The 19,794-nt window shown below is 45.7% G+C and overlaps 1 pseudogene; it reads right to left on the reverse strand.

Moving 5' to 3' along the window:
* Positions 1–580: 580 nt before the first annotated feature.
* LOC125078330 (DDB1- and CUL4-associated factor 13-like) lies at positions 581–19,736 on the reverse strand (annotated as a pseudogene).
* Between the last annotated feature and the right edge of the window lie 58 nt (positions 19,737–19,794).

A 19,794-nucleotide genomic window follows, 5' to 3' on the forward strand; every position in this document is an offset into this window, starting at 1 on the left:
GGAACTCTTAGAAATCAAAATAATAATAATAAATTTTACAAAGTCAAAAAGTAAAAAATAATACTGTCATACTTAGAAAAAAGCTATAGAATAGCTATGGATGGTGGATAGACGGAACACTTTGGTCGTTCTCTTCTGCATCTGGATGGGCCTCTGCCCACGAGGATGCAGCTTCTGGCTGATCTCGGGGGTCTGCGCCTTGACCGTATCAGATGCCTCCCTCAAGTCTTACCATGTAGCCTCTCTTAACACATTCACAAACAGGTGCATCATTGGTGGGAAACAACACTCTAAAACATTTATTCGGCTTTGATTTTGCAGTGAGGCTGCAGGCTGTGTGTGAGAAGGGGTCCCGAGAGATGGCATACCCTTTCCTTAGTCCTTTGTAATCCAGCTCTGGGCCCAGACTCGCAGCCCCACTGAACAGGAGCCCTGGGGACTTCTTACTGGACCCACCGAACTTGGGAGGCATTGGTCATCAGGGGGCAGGGCAGCGGTCTGGGGTAGGTTTTCACTTCCCAGACTCCAGAATTTTTCTTTGAGGAAGAACACTACGAGTTCCCTTCTCAGTATCTATTCTTGGGGTAGTGGTGTGACCAGCTCTTTTTAAAAGTTGATTTCCCAGGCTCCCCTGCAGTTAGGAGTGGCCAAGGACCCAGTTCTTACAAATGAGAGGTCACTGGAAGAGGCTTCTTGAAAGGGGAAAGTCTCAGCGGGCTTTGCCCTTTGTACTTCCCCTTCCAGCCCACCCGCCTTGAGCACAGCCGGAGTCCTAGGAACGGTGGAAGCCACCTTGCAACAATGAGGCAATGTACCTGAGGCTGAGTACCACATGCTTCAGATGGCAGAACGGAAAGTTGGAGACGGACTGGGTTGTCCGCAGTACCTGAGTTATGACAGCCCCCGGGGACCCCGTTATATGAGGAAAACAAACCCCTTAGTTGTTTAAGCCACTGGCTTTCAGTGTTTTGCCACTTCTGGCTGGAAAGTCTCAGCCAGGTCCTTCCGCTGAGGCCTTCGGGTCAGGACACATTCCTTTGTTCCCATCACACATCCAACCAGGTTCTGATGTCCCAGCCGTGTTGTGGGGCTCTGCCTGCCTGGCCTAATCTCAGGTGTGAGGAGCAGACCGATCCATCCAGCTGTGTCTGTCTGTCTGTCTCCCTCCCTCCCTGGATCCATGGATCCATTCATACCAGGTGATGGCAAGCTCGCACATCAACTACCTCCCTCCCAGCCTTTTCTCCCGGGAAACAGCCCCACACCCCAGACTTCTCATCAGCCTGCATGCAGGCTCCTCCTGGAGTCTCTGAGAGCCGGGAGGCCAGTACGGGGTGTGCCTGCCAGCTGGAAAGTAATACCCAGCTTCTGCAGTGCTGGTGAGGTTCCATTTCATGACCCAATGACCAGCTGTTTGCTTTACAATGATCTGTGCGCTGCTGGACGCATTTTACTCAGTTTCCTCCATTCTGCATTAGTTCATAATAAAATCATTTGGAAGCTTAAACCAGAGTCCATCAGCCTGCCTGGTGTGGCCCATTTGGCTCCAGGAGGGGCAAGGGCCTGTGGCAGCTGCAGCGGGGGCTGGGACTGTAGCAGCAGCAGGGCAGTCTGGGGCCAGAGGGGGGCGGGGCACGGCCAGCCACAGAGGCTTCGGAGCTCTCAGAATAGTGGCCCACCTGCAGATAAGCAGTTTCTATTGTGGTGAGGAGTTAAGAAAACAAAAGGGCAGGCGAAGAACAGGCTGGTCTGTAAGGCGACAGCCCTTTCCAGCTGTGCTCGACTCTGCCGCCTCCAACACCGCCCACTCCCGGCTTTGCTGGCTGCAGCCTGCCAGCCAGGGCCTTGGGCACCTGCGCCCTGGCCCGGAGCCTGGTGCTGCAGGGGAGCCCCCACCCCCAGACCCGGCCCCCGGCCCGCCGTCTGGGTCCAGCCAACTGGCGCTGCCTTCGAGCCTAGTTCTGCCACATCTGGGGTCCAGGAGGCCAGGTGACTCGTGCCAACTCCGTGAGCATCAGTTCCTTCGTTTGTGGAGTGGGGACGGCAGCTCTTCGAGAGGCTGTTGGAAGAACTGGCGGTGATGTTTTAGGCATGCAGGTAGCCTGCCCAGGGTCCTGCCTGTCTGGTTCACTCCCTCCCAGCAGCTCAAGGCTGGGCAAGGGGCCAGTCCCTCACTCCACCATGCAGGCCCGATGGGGCAGAGCCCACAAACATGCCCGAGGGCTCCAAAGAGGTGCTCTTAAGGCCAGGCTTCGGCTGGAGGAGCTGCCTGTCAGCCAGTCACCCTTCGTGCTTGAACCCTGTGTGACATGAATCTGTGGCCAGAGGATGGACAGCGGGCAGCCACCCAAGCATTACTTGCAAGGATAACAGGGGATCAGAGAAGCCAAGATCAGCGTCAAGGCAGGCCTCACAGTCACAAAATAAGACTGACTGCACTTGGGCAGGAGGCTGGGTGAGCCTCTTGCCTCCGCCATCTGCATGGCAGTGAGGAAGGACAAGAGGGACTGCTCAGAGCAAGCCCAGCCACAGAGGCCTCGGCTCAGCACAGCCGGGGAGACCCTTGTCAGAAACATGGGGGTTCATCATAGTCTACGTAGCACATAGTCTGCAGGAACACTTCCCCGTTTCCCCACGAGAGGCAGCCTCTGGCACCCCGAGCTCACACACAAGGCTGGCGGGTAGCTTGGGTTCCTCAGGTGGTTTCTCTGTCCTCCCACTGCCGGGGATTCGTGCAAGAAGGATGTGGTTTGGTCAGCCTGTGGAGGGTGGGCCTTGAACTCCCAGGCTCTGCTCCAGACTCGCCAAATAAAGGAGGCAGCTCAGGTGACGTGAGGAATGTGGGTGCTTATCCTTAGGGTCCTGTCTCCAAAGAAGCCGTTGATGATCATAGGGCAGGCAGGGCTTCGGTGCGATCCTAATTAGCAGGTGTTCATGCTACCTTGTTCCTTCAGATGACGAAAACCTCAAAGCATATTAAAAATTTTAGAGTAAGGGTGCCGGGGTGGTTCAGTTGGTTAGGTCTGCCTTCAGCTCAGGTCGTGATCCCAGGGTCCTGGGATCGAATCTGGTATTGGGCTCCTTGCTCAGCTGGGAGCCTGCTTCTCCCTCTGCCTGCTGCTCCCCGTACTTGTGCTCTCTCTCTCTCTCTGTCAAATAAATGAAATCTTTTTTTTTTTTTAATGAAATGTTTAAAAAAAAATTTAGAGTATATTAGGGCCCCTGGGTGGCTTTGTTTGATGAGTGTCCAACGCTTGGTTTCAGCTCAGGTCGTGATCTTAGGGTGGTGGGATCGAGCTCCAGGTAGGGTTCTGCGCTCGGCGGGGAGTCTGCTTGAAGATTGTCTCTCCCTCTCCCTCTGCTCCTCCCCCCACCTCTCAAAAATAAAATAAATCTTTTTAAAAATGTTATAAAATCGGGGCACCTGGGTGGCTCAGTGGGTTAAGCCGCTGCCTTCGGCTCAGGTCATGATCTCAGGGTCCTGGGATCGAGCCCCGCATCGGGCTCTCTGCTCCGCGGGGAGCTTGCTTCCCCTCCCCTCTCTCTGCCTGTCTCTCTGCCTACTTGTGATCTCCGTCTGTCAAATAAATAAAATCTTAAAGATATAAAATCATTAAAAAACTAATGATGAGAAACACATATGTCTCCCACCTAGCTTTGTCCTATTTTCTTCATAATTTATCAAATGGAAACACCCAGGGGCCATTACAGCATCTTGTCTACTCGTGCCCACCAGCATTCCTGCCCCCTCTCCGTGTAACTGCCCTCCTGATGTTGTGGTTCACTATTTTCATGCCTGTTTTTATGCTTTGGCTGGATACACCTGTGTGTAGTATTGCTTTGCATGTTATTTTTATTGTGGTTAAGATACATAACACAAAGTTTACCATTCCCCCATTTTTACGCATACAGTTCAGTGGTATCAACAGAGTGCCATGCAACCATCACCACCATCCATCCACAGAACTTTCTTATCTTCCAAAACTGAAACTCTGTACCCATTAATCAATAACTCCAATCCTCCTCCCCATAGCCCTGCAACCATCACTCTAGTCTGATTCTGGGAATTTATGTTTCTTTTTTTTTTTTAATGATTTATTTATTTATTAGAGAGAAAGAGAATGCAAATGGTGGGAAAGGCAGCGGGAGAGGAAGAGAATCTCAAGCAGACTCCACGTTGTGAAGCCCAACGCTGGGCTCGATCTCACGACCTTGAGATCATGACCTGAGCCAAAACTAAGAGTCAGATGCTTAACCGACTGAGCCACCCACGTGTCCCTGTGCTTCTTTATATAAATGAAATTACACAATATTTGTAGTTTTGTGTCTGGCTTATTTCATTGAATGTAATACCCTCTAAGTCCATCCAGGTTGTCACAAACGGCAAGATTTCATGCTTTCTTATGGCTAAGATTCCTAGGCATGGAATCACAAGGTCAAAGGGTTCACAGATGTTAAGCTTTTGATATAAATTAGATGATACTCTTTTGAATAACAAAGAGCGGAGGCCTTTGGCCCTGGCATTGTGTGGCCGAGGACAGCTCTCCGGCCATAAAGTAAAGCAGCAGTGTCAGAGGTTGTGGGCAATGGGGAGGTCTCACTGGGAGGTCAGGTCACTGCAGGTGCTCTGGGAGGTGTGTGCCTGGGGCCCCTTGTGCTGCACCTGGACGTGAGTCTGCGTCCATAATCCCACACGTTCTGGATCGTGGGGGAAGCGGAGAGGCTGCGGGCACTAGTGTGCTGGCTGTGGGCCTTGCCTGTCGTACAGCACAGCACACAGCTGCCAGAAGCCCCTAGTTTGTTTGGATTCCTCCAGAACACACGTGACTTCTCGTGGTATGAGCTGGCAGACAAGGAGGCCACCAATGCAAAAATTTCACTGTGTCCCGGAGAGGACACCAAATGTAGTTACTTCCCTGCAGGGTGGATCCACAGCTTTTGTGGGGCCTGAAGATTAAACAATTTCTGTGTGTGGGTGGGGGGTCTGTCTTTAAGAAGCAAATTATGGGGACGCCTGGGTGGCTCAGTTGGTTAAGCAGCTGCCTTTGGCTCAGGTCATGATCCCAGCATCCTGGGATCGAGTCCCACATCGGGCTCCTTGCTTGGCAGGGAGCCTGCTTCTCCCTCTGCCTCTGCCTGCCACTCTGTCTGCCTGTGCTCACTCTCGCTTCTCTCTATGACAAAATAAATAAATAAATAAAATCTTTAAAAAAAAAAAAAAAAGAAGCAAATTATGAATGCACAGTTAGGTATGGGACTGTCGAGGGGCCCTGTGTGCAGGAGGGGTCCTGGGACTGAAGTGTAACTAACTTCATGGGACAGCTGCCCCTGTTCCCCTGCTGGGACTGGGCCTCCCCTGCCTAGGAGCCCACTTTTGTTTGTTTCCAAATGTATTAAATTATGTATTTTCCTTTCTTGCCTTTTGCAAGTGTATGAAAATTTAAGAATTGAGCAATAAAATAGTTATTTGGTAAAATAGTCATTTTGGGGCAAATTTCTCTAGTTTAACCCTTCCTACCCAAATTGCTAACATGCATCTTTCATAAAAGATGTCAACACACACACACACACACACACACACACCCAGCTTCATCTGCAGTGCGGAGCCTGGTACACGGAGGATGGCTTGGGACAGTGAGAGAGTGGGAGTCAGGAGATCCTTCTAGCATTTACTGAGACCATCTGCACAGGCACTGTGCTGGGGACTGCATTGTCTTAGTTCACCCTTTCGCCTGGCATGGGACAGACCCTCCTAGGGGCCTCAAACAGCTCCCATATACGTGGGCAGGGGGAAATGCCAGGACACCACAAACTGAAGTTTAAATATGAAAATGTTAGCAGAGTAATTTTGGCATCAAACCCACTGCATCAGTCAGTCTCCCAACAGGAAACAGACAGCATGTTCAAAATAGGATAATGAGAAGGGTTTATTTACAAAAATGATGTGGGTGTCAGGGAACCACACGGATAGGGCAGCCACCCAAGTTCAGTAGCAGCCGAGCACTGCCACCGTGAGGCTGGAAGGGATGAGGGAGGAGATGGCCACTGGCCTCCACAGGGAGAGAATGGCACCACAAGGTCACTGAGAGAAGACGTGACCTTGGTTGAGGGACACAGCCTGTGCATGGGGAGAACCTCTCCTCTCTCTCTCCTATCTCCTGTGGGGCTCTCCTAGGACACAGAAGACATTGGATGTGGCCCACAGTCGGCCTCCTGGGGCAGAGGGCGGAGTGGAGAAGGTGACAGGGGTCACGGTGGATCTAAAGGGCAAAGAAAAGCTCAGTGGCAGTCTACCCCTTTGGACCCTCAGCATCCACCGAAGACTTTTTTCCAGGTAAAAATCTTATCTCTCCAACACAGGGGACCTGCAATGTCCCACCAGCTATCACGTCCTCATGGGGTAATGTTAGCTGGTCACACTCCCAGCTGAAATTACTGGTGTTCCTTAAAGTAAAAGGTGAAAGGGAGACAAAGAAATATGGCCGTGGGGTACCTGGATGGCTCAGTGGGTTAAGCCTCTGCCTTTGGCTCAGGTCATGATGTCAGGGTCCTGGGATTAAGCCCTGCATTGGGCTGTCTGCTCAGCAGGGGGCCTGCTTCCCACCCCTCTCCCTCTGTCTGCCTGTCTCTCTGCCTACTTGTGATCTCTCTCTGTCAAATAAATAAATAAATAAAATCTTTAAAAAAAAAAAAAGAAATATGGCCGTGATAGTCTCCACCTACGGCTGGCCCCAAGGCCAAGGTAATCCTAAATGTCTTCTTATAGTTCCCATTCTCTGGTCTCTTTCACTTCCGCCAGCACTTTTTGGGACAGGGTTTGTTACTGAGTGGGGTGACTCGAACATTCATTCTTGCAGGATCTGAGTCCTTGGTTGCCTTGTCTTTAGGGTTACCCCAGTTTTCCATTACTAGGACTATCAGATGCAGGATTGCTCCAGTCGTGCCCCTCATTTCAGACAGTGTCCTCGATGCCCCCATTCAGTAGCAGCAACCCTGTTTCACCCTTGTGGCCAGGATCAGTCCCTCCACCCAGGACTGTGAACCCCTCTCTTTGCCTGTTGGATCAGTGGCATGCAGAGCCCCAAATGAGCTAGGACCATTTCAGATTCTGATTCATCAGAATCATGACCATGTTTCCTGGTAACTTTTCTTCTTAGGGCACCAGAAGCTCCAACTCAGCAATCTCAAGGCAGTGGAGAGATAGGAGGCAAACATTTTTCTAGAGGGTTATTAGGAATAGTAGTGAAAGAGACCATTCTTACCTCCATCACATAGTTCTTGGACCCACGTATGGCACCCTATATTGGCCACTGGTTTAAGGCACATACTGTGTCTTATAGGACAGCACCCCAGTCTTGCAGAATGTTGTCTCTCAGTGGAAAATTCCACCACCCCATCAAGCCAGAGTATCCCAGGGGTCTCAATGAGACCAGGTGAAAAAAATGAATCTCACTGTAATCAATAAACAATACTAGCCACCAGTAGAAACCTCCCTGGAAGTCATGAGAGCCATGGTTTTAAAGCAACACTATTAATCATTATTTTTCACGCCACGACCAAGAAGGGGTACCCTGCAAATATTTTAGCTAAACAAACAGCTCGGGCCAATCCCAGGTCTCCTCCATTACCTGGTCACAAGGAATACCCTGAGGCTACAGGTGTCTTAGTAGAGAACCTATAGTCATCTAACCACTGCCACTGATCTGTATGTTTCAAAACACTCCATGGCCATTGTTGACCTCAGTAAAGAGGTAAATAGAGGTACACTGAAAAAACAAGTTTATTCTGGACGAGCAGAAGAATTCAGGACAAGCAAACAGTAGCAAGCTACTGATGAGTCTGTTGAGGGTTTGGGGTAGGTTTTATTTATGGGCAGGGAATGTAAAGAGGGGTGAGCTCAGTGTGAGTCAGTTCAAATAAAAAAGCAACGGAGAGGGGCGCCTGGGTGGCTCAGTGGGTTAAGCCGCTGCCTTCGGCTCAGGTCATGATCTCGGAGTCCTGGGATCGAGTCCCGCATCAGGCTCTCTGCTCAGCAGGGAGCCTGCTTCCTCCTCTCTGCCTGCCTCTCTGCCTGCTTGTGATCTCTCTCTGTCAAATAAATAAATAAAATCTTTGAAAAAAAAAAAAAAAGCAACGGAGACCAGCCTTGAAAATTTTCCTAAGCAGACAGCATCGGTCAGGCAGTCACACAACCAAACCTCAATTCAGCCCACTTTGTGAGACCAACCCCACCTGGGTCAACTCCTGTTCATGCCTCTGGCAAAACTTCCCGAGGTGGTTTCAACCTCTAATCAACCTGCCATCATCCAAGAAAATTCCAAGACTATCTATTTTCTTCAAATCAGACATTTACTGGGGCGCCTGGATGGTTCAGTCAGTTAGGCGGCCAGCTCTTGATCTCAGCTCAAGTCTTCATCTCAGGGTCATGGGTTCAAGCCACACCTCCCCCCCAAATCAGACATTTATAGAAAATCAATCCTTTAGTCCCTAAGTTTTGTCTTTCTGAGGGCACATGAGATTCTCCGATGATGATGGTTTCGATGATGGTTTCACTGGGTAAGTCCCTCTGTGAAAGAGACCCTGTAATGGTGGTAGTTTTCAAAAACTATTATGAGCAATAAATGAGAGAGACCGAAACATAGCATGTAAAGCTTATATTTAAATTTGATTGATTCCTAAAAGATAAGAATTGTTATTTTTAGGATTGTGTTATCTTTTTAAAGCTCAAGTATCTCCTCCAGTTCTATTTTATATCCTCCAGTTCTATTTTATTGTATTTTGATTTTTTTAAAAGATTTTTATTTATTTATTTGACAGAGAGAGATCACAAGTAGACGGAGAGGCAGGCAGAGAGAGAGAGAGAGGGAAGCAGGCTCCCTGCCGAGCAGAGAGCCCGATGCGGGACTCGATCCCAGGACCCTGAGATCATGACCTGAGCCGAAAGCAGCGGCCTAACCCACTGAGCCACCCAGGCGCCCCTGTATTTTGATTTATTTAGTTTTACTTTTTAAAGAAGATTTTATTGTACTTATTTGTCAGAGAGAGAGAGAGAGAGGGCACAAGCAGGGGGAGTGGCAGGCTCCCACTAAGCAAGGAGCCCGATGTGGGACTCAATCCCAGGACCCCAAGATCATGACCCAAGCCAAAGGCAGACGCTTAACAGACTGAGCCACCCAGGCGCCTCTATTTATTTAGTTATAAGACAAGCTGCTAGTTTACTCAAATTGTTTAACCTGGTGTTTTCAGGCTGAAGTTAAAGCTATATGTTGGTTTGCGAGTGATTGGTGGTGATAAAAATCATCCAAAATAACGAGTCATGAGATACTTGAGCTTTAAAAAGATAACACAATCCTAAAAATAACAATTCTTATCTTTTAGGAATCAATCAAATTTAAATATAAGTTTTACATGCTATGTTTCGGTCTCTCTCATTTATTGCTCATAATAGTTTTTGAAAACTACCACCATTACAGGGTCTCTTTCACAGAGGGACTTACCCAGTGAAACCATCATCGAGCACCACACACGTCACCACGCTTGATCTCACACGGGCTCTCTGTCGCCCCATCTGATTGCCACACTCTTCCACCCTTAAGAAAATTGTCATTTTCATAACCACTCCCCAGACTATGGGGTCTGTCAAACCTCAACCCTCTTCCTGCCCCACCCACTGCTCCCCACTCCCACCCACACATCCTTTGTTACAAATTGGTACATGCATCAAACAACCTTAAAGAATTTTAAATCTGCCCTTCTGTATATCAAGTAGCTCTTTAAAAACTTCAGTAAGCATGAAGTCACCCAGAGAACTTGTTGCTTGAGGCAGATTTTCATGCCCACTCTCAGAGCTTTTAATTTCCTAGTTCTAGGTGAGGAACCATCGTGTTGGTTTATCTTGAATCTTCGGCAATTTAATTTCATGCGTCCTGGTGTGGCCGTCCTTGGCTTCACCTTGTTTGGGACTCTCCATACTTGTGGACCTGGATATCTGTATCCTTCCCCAGGTTAGAGAAGTTTTCAGCTATTTTTCTTCAAACAAGTTTTCTGCCCCTTTCTTCCTCTCTCTCTTCCTTCCGGGACCCCTACAAAGTGAATGTTTACTTGATGCCGTCTAAGACATCCCTTAACCTACCCTCATTTTAAAAAATTCTTTTTTTCTTTTTTGCTGTTCAGCTTGGGTGCTTTCCCTGACCCTGTCTTCCAGATCACCCATCTGTTCTTTTGCGCCCTCACATCTGTTGATTCCCTCTTGTGTATTTTGCATTTATTGTGTTCTTCAGCTCTGGTCGGTTCTTTTTCACATTTTCTGTCTTGTTGTTGAAGTTCTCACTGAGTCATCTGCTCTTTTCTCTAGTCTGCTGACATCTTTATGACGGGTCCTCTAAACCCTTTATCAGGTAGATTTGCCTATAGCTACTTCATTTACTTCTTTTTCTGAAGTTTCACCTTGTTTCTTTAGAGCATATTCTTCCAAATTTGGCTCGACTCCTCATTTGACTTTGCGTGTATGAATTAGGTGGGTACAGATACTTTTTTTTTAAAGATTTTATTTATTTATTTGACAGAGAGAGATCACAAGCAGGCAGAGAGGCAGGCAGAGAGAGAGGAGGAAGCAGGCTTCACGCCGAGCAGAGAGCCCGATGTGGGGCTCTATCCCAGGACCCTGAGATCATGACCTGAGCCGAAGGCAGAGGCTTAACCCACTGAGCCACCCAGGTGCCCCCAGATATTTCTAAACTTGAAGTAAGAACTTTAATCTTGGGGCACCTGGGTGGCTCAGTGGGTTAAAGCCTCAGTGGGTTAAAGTGGGTTAAAGAAGGAGCTGAAGTGGGTGCAGGCTGGGGCAGTGCTGGGGCTCTCCACACAGAGGACACCCTGGTGGGACAGCCAAAGCTAAAGTGGGTGGAAGCTGGGGGACCCCAGGGCTCTCCATGCAGGGGTGCCCTGGCAGGGCAGCTGGAGCCAAGGTGGGTATAGGCTGGGAGTCCTGGGGTGCTCTGCTCTGGGGGTGCCATGGCAAGCCATCTGGAGCTGAAGAGGTGTGAGCCTGGAGTGTTCTGGGATGTTTTGCACCTGTGTCACCTTGGGGAGGTGGCTGGAGCTACAGTGATCGCTGATTAGGGGTATCCTGGTATACTGATTGGCATCCAGACCCTGCTTCCACCTCTGCGATCAAGGTAGACAGTGGCACTCGCCTAGCTCCTCCAACGAAGAGGAAGTTCTAGCAGCTCCCCCATCTCTCGAATGGGTTCTAGGGCGAGTTCTTTTATATCCCAGTTGCCCTTTTATTCTTTTTTTTTTTTTTTTTTTGATGATTTTATTTATTTGGCAGAGTGAGCACAACCAGGGGGAGCAGCAGGCTTCCCGCTGAGCAGGGAGCTCGATGCGAGGCTCCATCCCAAAACCCTGGGATTATGACTGAGCCCAAGACAGACACTAAACTGACTGAGCTGCCCAGGCACCCCATCTAGTTGTCCTTCTAAACCGCAGGTTTTTCTTATGCCCCACAGCAGGTCCTTCAGCCCTATCCCTCCCCACCGCAGTTCACAGCTCGGGGCTAGGGTACACTAGCTTGCCTTCTGCTCTCTTGCCCTTCTCTGTATGGTCGCTCTACCTTTTGTTGTGCCGAAGCCGTTCAGTCACCCCTCAGGTCTTCTTCAGGCGGACTTGCTTTCTAAGCAAGTGTAGATTCCGTGTATCTGTGGAGAAGGTGCGTTCAGGGCCTTCCCGTGTCGCCATCTTGAGCTGGAACTGAGCCCTCCTCCAGTTCTGTCAGACCGAGGCTCTATCCCACCACGGAGGTTCCGTGGCTTGCTGTGGTAACTAACCTGTCTCTGCTGGTTAAGCACGTGGCCTTTGCCACTCAAAGTCTCCATTATCCACTGAAATTAGGATCTCGCTGTCAGCTCCAGTGGCTATGATGGATTTCTTCAGGGAGCTGGTCACCGACTGAAACTGTAATAAGGGGCGAGTCTTTCAGTTCTCCCAGAGAGTACAGGCAGGGGACGCTGAGTAGGTCGCATGTAACAGATCCATTTCAACGTCCTCGTTACCTGGAGCCTTAGGAATTCTTTCCTGAGGAACTTATGCTGGGGAAGACCTGGCGTTTTCACCTCACTGACTGCAGGCCCGCGTCTCAGTGTCTATCGCAATCACCTCAAGGGCTTCAGATTTGGGAGGTCTGGGTTGGGGTCGGTGAACTGCGTTTCTAACAACTTCTGAGGTGCTGCTGGTACTGCTAGTCCAGGAACTCCACTTCGAAGCCCTTAAGAGCCACTGCTGTGGCCACTCACAAGTCCAGGCTTTCATCAGCCAATTTAGCAAATTGCAAATGCTCCTCCGGGCTGCTCCAGCCAAACCTCTAGGGATCCGCACCCGTATCAACGAACTGGCTGGATCGGGTCTTATATTCCGGCCCCTTTACTCTGATAGACTGAGAAGTCCTTCTCACGTGTATCCCCCCAGGTTCTTATTGATACAGATTAGCAGATCGTGTAACTCTGGTCTATAACCAGGCCTTGTCATTGAGTTATGCTGGGGTCTGATGGTCGTCGGCCATCATGGGCCTAGAGGCAATGACAGGTGAAGCCTGAAGAGACTCCTACCTGCTTGCGAGATAATTAGCTATCGCAACTGGCCATTTAAAAGCCTTTATGTGGGGGCTCCTGGGTGGCTCAGTGGGTTAAGCCTTTGCCTTCAGCTCAGGTCATGATCTCAGGGGCCTGGGATCAAGTCCCGTATCCGTTCTTTGCTCGGCAGAGAGCCTGCTTCCCCTGCCCTCTCTGCCTGTCTCTGTCTACTTGTGATCTCTCTTTGTCAAATAAATAAATTAAATCTTAAAAGAATCTAAGGTTAATGGTTTTTTCTTTCAGTAATGATGTTGCTCTACTGACTTCTCTCTTGAATTTTTTATAAGAAATCTACTTTCATTTTTATCTTTGCTCCTCTATATATGTCAGTGTGTGTTTTTTGGCTGCTTGTAAGATTTTCCTTTATCATTAGTTTTGAGCAATTTTGATTATATCTTATTATTTTCGTATTTCTTGTGCTTAGGTTTTATTGAGATTCTTGGATCTGTGGGTTTATAGTTTTAATCAAATTTTTAAAATTCGGGCCATTATTTCTTCAAAAAAATTTTCAATCCCTTCTTTTTCCCCTTCTTTGAGGACACGTATTACACAGATATTAGGCCACAATTGAAATTGTTCCGTAACTCACTGATACTGTTCATTAAACAAAAAAAATTTTTCATTTTGGATAGTTTCTACTGCTATGTCTTCAGGATTACTCATCTTTTTTTCTGCAGTGTCTAATCTGCTGTCAATCTGCTCTGGCATATATATATATATATATTTTTTTACAACGCTGAGAAAAGGATGTTTTATTATCTTAACTTGACCATAAATTATAATGATTATTTGTAAAAGTTATATAAATGCAACCTATCTTTAAAGTCTCAAAGAGCCAAATACAAATAAAGCACAGAAAATTAAATGAATTTAAAAAAGTTCTGACATAATTCTTCCACACATTATATGTAATCACCGGAAGAATCATTGCAATAATTACTCAAAGTAATACTAAAGGTAACAAAAGAGATGTTTGGTCATAAATGCAAATTCATATGTACAGTATACCTACAATAATAGATCAAAGTAATCTGCAATTTCTAGCAGTAATAAACATGTTAGTTGGCAATACTGTATTCTTCAATGAAATAAGCAAGCAGATCAAGGATAAAATGTTGGATAGTCTTATCAACCAGGCCATCTTTCAGGACAGTTTCTCAGGGTAGTGTACTACACATGTAACTGAGCTGTTTGTCATTATTCTAGAGCCAGTACTTTATTTGCACAGTCTGCACATCAAAATATAACAAATAATTATACATCAGGATTGATAGGAATACCAAGTATTATTTCACAACTTGCCACTACGTGTTTCTTCTTCTTTGACACAATTGCCACAGATCCAGGCTTGCTATGTTTGAGACGATTCACCTCTTTTCGTCGGCGAGCTTCCTTCATGATCCGCTGTTCCTGGATCTGACTATAGATAGATTTTGGTAGATGTCGGTGACGAGCAATGCGTTTTATATAAGGATGATGTTGAAATTTCTCCTTTAACTTCTGGTTATAATCTTTGGCTGCTTTTTCTCATGATGTAAGCACACCCAATTTTTCAGAAGCATTAGCTTTCCACAGATGACATTTCATCAGATCCACACATAATATATTTGCTGTCAGAAGTCCATTTTACACAGACAACATGTTGCATTCTCTTTGTGTGATGGACTTCCCTGCTTCTACTTTTGTCCACAGGAAAGATACGAATAGATTTATCAAAACTAGAAGACACAAACTCTTTCCCTGTGGGAGAATAATCCTCATCAAGCACCGCAGACACGTGATCCATATGTACCATTACAGGAGTGTCCAGCGCACGCATATCAAACATATGTTGTAATCTTCATTTGCTGCAGTAAAAATGAAAGCTTCCAAAGGGTTCCAACAAATTGTATTTGTTCTCATATCTAAGATGACCTTTTTCAGAAGAGTAGCTTGCCTCATATCATCTAGTACTATATTCCTGTCAGAAGCACAACTTCCCAAAGAGAAATGTCTCAATTGGGTTAAATTTAACGCTACTTATACTGTCGAATCCCCAGGTCATTGAACAGATAGGACTTGTTCTTTGTTCATCCCAAATGTCTACTTGCTGTCCACATGTGGCAAAAACAGCTTCTTTCCAGTGATGATCAATTCCAGTATACACTGTCTTTCCTAATATTGTATGTAATGGTTCCTCCTCTTCTCCGTAGCCCGGTCCATCCGTTTTCCATTGTTTCACAGTTTTGTCATCGCCAACAGTAAAAAAAGAAGTCCCACAAAAGCGAGTACATATTCCTCGTACAAAACCTTCATGGGCTTGTATTGTATGGATACATTTCCGTTTAGTCAAGTTCCAAATTCTAATCTCTCCATCACATGCCCCAGAAAGGACAGTAGCCAGGCTCTTTAGATGCTTTGCCAAGCAATTGACTCCATCTCGGTGACCATCCAGAGAAGCAAGGAATGGTTTTGCAAATACCCGTTCCAGTTTGGTAGCATTTAAAGCTCTTACATATTCTCGTGGGATCTCAAAAGGATGTAAAGTAGGATCATAGTTTCTTGGAACTCTTTGTAAGTCCAGTTTGGTTTCGCGGACGTAGTTGTCCGGTTCCGGCTCAGCATCTTCACCTTCATTTTAGTTGCTAGTTGCCCCGGAACCCCCCAAGGCTTTCCTCCGCGTTCGGATTACCGCTCTGGTATATTTTTCATCTCAGACATTGTGTAGATTTCATCTCTAGAAGTTTGAGGGTTGTTTTAACATCTATCACCTAACTTTTGGACTCTCTGAAACAGTTATAATTTTTTTTAATGTCCTTGTCTGGTAATTCTAATATTGGGGTCAGTTTTGACTGATGGATTATTCTTATTATGAGTCATACTTTCCTGCTTTTTTGCATGCTTTTTAAAAAACCAGCGGTCAGATATTATGAATTTTACCTTGTTGGGTGCTGCAGTTTTTATACTCTTATATTCTTGAACTTTGTTCTTGGATAAATTATTTGGAAAGTGTTTGATTCTTTCAGGTATTGCTTTTTAAGATTTGCTAAATGAGACCATCTGTGCTCATTCTATTTTCCACTACCGAGGCAGGACTTTTCTGAGTACCCTATCCCATGCCCTGTGAATCATTAAGTTTTCCAGTCTGCCTGGTGGGAAGAGGCCACTATTCCAGTCCCATGTGAGTAATGGGCATTCTTCCCCCTAATTCTTTTGAGTGGTTCTTTATTCTGCCTCAAGTAGTTTCTGCACATGCTTGAGCTGTATTCAGCCAGATACTCAAGGGGCCCCTCTGCACATTTCTGGAGTTCTTTTTCTGTGCAGTACTCTTCCTCTCTGGTATTCTGTCCTGCAAACTCCATCTGCTTCATCTTTTCAGAATCAGCTCTTCCCTCAGTTCAGTTTGTTGGGCTTCACTCGGGTTTCCTCTCATGCATCATGTCTGGGAAACTCTTTCAGGGCAGTAAGCTTGGTGATCATAACAATAGGGCTCATCTTTTCTTTCTCATCTTCGGGTTTCACTGCCTTTCATTGGCGGATGTCCAGTGTCTTGAAAACTACTGCTTCATATATTGTCCATCCTTGGTTGTTTCAGGAAAGAAAGTAGATCTGGTTACCGTTACTCCATTTTGGCAGGAAGTGGAAGGCAGTAGTCCTCCTCCTCATCCTCCATTGGTATGTTCCTAATTGTACATTTATAGTTTCAAATTTCTTCTATGTCCTCTAGGACTCTGTACTGGTCAGAATTATATCAAGAAAGGAGAACTACAATGGATATTACGAAGATTTTATTATAGAATTTCGATTTTACTTCAGTGGTTCTCAAAGTGTGGTCTAAACCAACATCAATTATCAGTATTACCTGAGAGTTATAAATGTAAATATCTAGGCCCAACACAGACCTACTGAATCAGAAGCTCTGAAGGTGAGACTCAGCAAACTGGTGTTAATAAGCCCTCTAGGAGATTCAGATGCATGTCGAAAATTTGAGAGTCACTGCTTTACATATTGGAGAGAGACTGGGGAAGTAATGGTCCAAATGAGGGTGTTGGAAAACCAGGGGAAGAATCACTAATCAGCCCTCTTAAACATAACCCTGGGTGAACAAGTTAGTGCTTTCAGGGAAATCTGGGAGTGAGGCACATCAGCTGCTAGAATATGATCATAGAATGGACCAGAGTAGATAACTGAAGGCTGTTTTCTCTTCACAACTACACTCTGTGAATTCATAGCCAAGTGGTCTGGCAATAGGTCTAGGGTTGTTGTTGTTCAGAACAACAATAAGGAAAAAGAGCTGGGCATGGAGCAAGAACAAGGATGCACAACAAGGAAAAACAGCAAGAGGATACTAGAAGTTTCTGGCAACTGTCACCTCTGACCACGATGACCTTCAGATGGTTAACGCAAGTTGTTTTAGTCCCACCTCCCAAATCCTGTGCAAATTTTCTTTGGGCCAACGCTGACTCCTGCCCAAACAGGGAAGGGAATTCTGGGAAACGTAGGTCTATATTAGCTATGTAGACAGATTACAAAACTATAAAGTTCCATCCTATGTTAACCTGACATTTGGTCACACCTCTTTTAACCATATTTAACTCCAAATAAACAGCAAAGTCACGCTTCTGATTAACATACTCCATGGTTCATCAAAAAATCAAAACCAGGGGCATCTGGTTGGCTAAGTCAGTAAAGCATTCAACTCTCAATATTGAAGTCATGGGCTCAAGCCCCACATTGGACACAGAGCCTACTTGAAGGAGAAAAAAAAAAAAAGATTCAGAACATGGTAACCCTCTCCCCCAAAGAGAATACAAAATTCTCAGTTTGCATTATCTTCAAGTGATATTCAAGCCTTTTCTTAAGTAGGTCAAGACCCCTCTGATCTCTATTAATACTTTTTAAGATTGTCAACAAGAAGAGAGAAAACGAAATCAGTTGATACATACCTAATAGGTTTATAAGAACGTTCAATACTATTATACTCATTTCTACAACTTGCCATGTGGTCATAAATGGTATCTCTAACTTCTTCCTTCTCCCACCACCCATTTTTGGCCCTATACAAGTGCCTTGGATAGTCCTGATTCCTTGCTTGGTGGAAGGACCCAAACCTTCATTCCTGAAGGGTCTGGGTTCTTACTAGTCCAGTCCGCACTAAGTTGTAGTTTTCCACTAGCTTTTATCACATTTTATTGTAAAATTAAGAGCAGCCCCATGAGATCTGCTGCATTCCAGACATACTCTCCCTTACCCTCTTTGTGTGATCACAACCTAATTCCCCCTTTCAAATCTGGATCAACACCAATAATCAGTCCACTTGTTCATCACCATAAGCCCAATGTGGCAATCTCCATTTCCAGTCCAATGGAACTTAGCCTGCTGAGTTCTCTGGAAGAGGCATTCCTTTCCAGGCAATTAAGACCACTGGACTAGCAGAACCCAAAGCTGCCTTATGACTCGAGTCAGGCAATATCCAATTAATGGTGGGCAATTCAAGTAATTTGGTAACGCTTGGTGGTCAAGCATTCAGTCCTTCCTAAGCCCAATACCAAGCTAGAAACTTTCTCAAAAGGTGAAATACTTTTTCTTCAGGGTATGGCATAGCTTTTCTTCAAAATCCTGAAGGACTCTGTTGTCATTTACCAAAAGAAGCCTGCTAGAGGTTCTATACAAGTATCTCTACCTGCCACAGGTAACTTCATCATTGGATCTGCTAGATCATAAGCCTAAGTGACAAAGCAACCTGTACTGAGCTTGGACCTGTTGCAGAAGCTTCTCTTGTTCTGGGCCACCCTTCTAAATGGCAACAATTCTGATTTCTCAGCAAATGAGTTAAAGTGACATATCCAAAGTATATATTGCCTTCAAATTCCAAACAGGCTCACTAGGCATTGTCTTTTTCTTAATGATAGGTGGCCAGATTTAGCAATTTGTCCTTCACCTAGAAAGGGGTATTACAACATGCTCTGGTCCTTCAGATCCCTAGAATTTCAGAGGCAGGTCCGTGATTTTTTGTGAAATCAATTTTCTATCCTCTAGCATGCTTGAGTTTTACTGAAGTATCCTGGTAGATGCTATATTCTGCTCACCATGTCTAGAATATTGTGGGCCAGCAGGACATCCTGCAGAATTCAGAGGTGATCAAAGTCTCTCCGCACCAGCTAGAAGAGTAATAAAGCCTTGATATAAAATGATGTATTGTTGGTCCCGATAGCTAATAGCAAATGATTTGTCATTACTATGAGGTTGGTGGGGGGAAGCATCAATACATCAGTAGATGTGACAGAGGATTTTTTCCCAGCGAAGACACACATACCTGGAACAGCAGTTGCAGTGGAAGTCATCACCTGGGTAAATTTGTGAAAATCCACTATCATTCTCTATAATCCATTTGTTTTCTGCACAAACCAAACATGCGTGTGTTGAATGAAGGTAAGAACCAATGTTTCATCTTTCAAGTCTGTCAGTGGCACCAATCTCTGCAATCTCTTCTCTGCTCTTTAGATGGAAAGGTTGAGGTCACGTCCACCTACGTTTTTCATACACAATGTACTGTAGTAAAAGAACAGTTTACAACTTCGCTGTAGCTTAGTCTTCAAAGCAGATTAATAATACCTTCGAGTTTTTCAAAATTGTTGTGGCATTGCAATCCATGAACACGGCACCTCTCAATTTCTTTCATCAGCGTTATTTTGCAGCTTTAAATGTTGTGTACATCTTATTAGTTACACCGATTTCTTTTGGGGTTAGAGCAAAGGGGCTGTGTTTCAAGTGTCTGAATTTCTCACTTGGGTCTTTTGATTTCTTTCATCAGTATTTTGTTGAACTTAGCGCACAAATTCTGTTCGTATTATAAGAGTTATTCCTAAGTAAACTCTGTAGGCATGTTCAGTTTACTGAAACATCTGAACAGTTCTGGAGGTGATTACTTAGAACCCACTTCCATGTATCACAAACTAACATCTCCCCAAATGATTATCTTGGTTCACTATTGAGGCAATGAAAACTGAAAAAGTGAAACGAGGACAGTAGGACATTATCTAGAGGATGAGGGTGCACTGAGATGAGCCATCTCAGATTTTACTCAACTGGGCTTATAGGTGTAGTGTTGAGAATGTTCTACTGTCTCACCACGTGAATTGCTTTAGTAAAATATTCTTAAATGCAAGGATTCCTAAATAGCACA

Source organism: Lutra lutra, chromosome 10, assembly GCF_902655055.1.
Source record: "Lutra lutra chromosome 10, mLutLut1.2, whole genome shotgun sequence".
NCBI classification, from domain to species: Eukaryota; Metazoa; Chordata; class Mammalia; order Carnivora; family Mustelidae; genus Lutra; species Lutra lutra.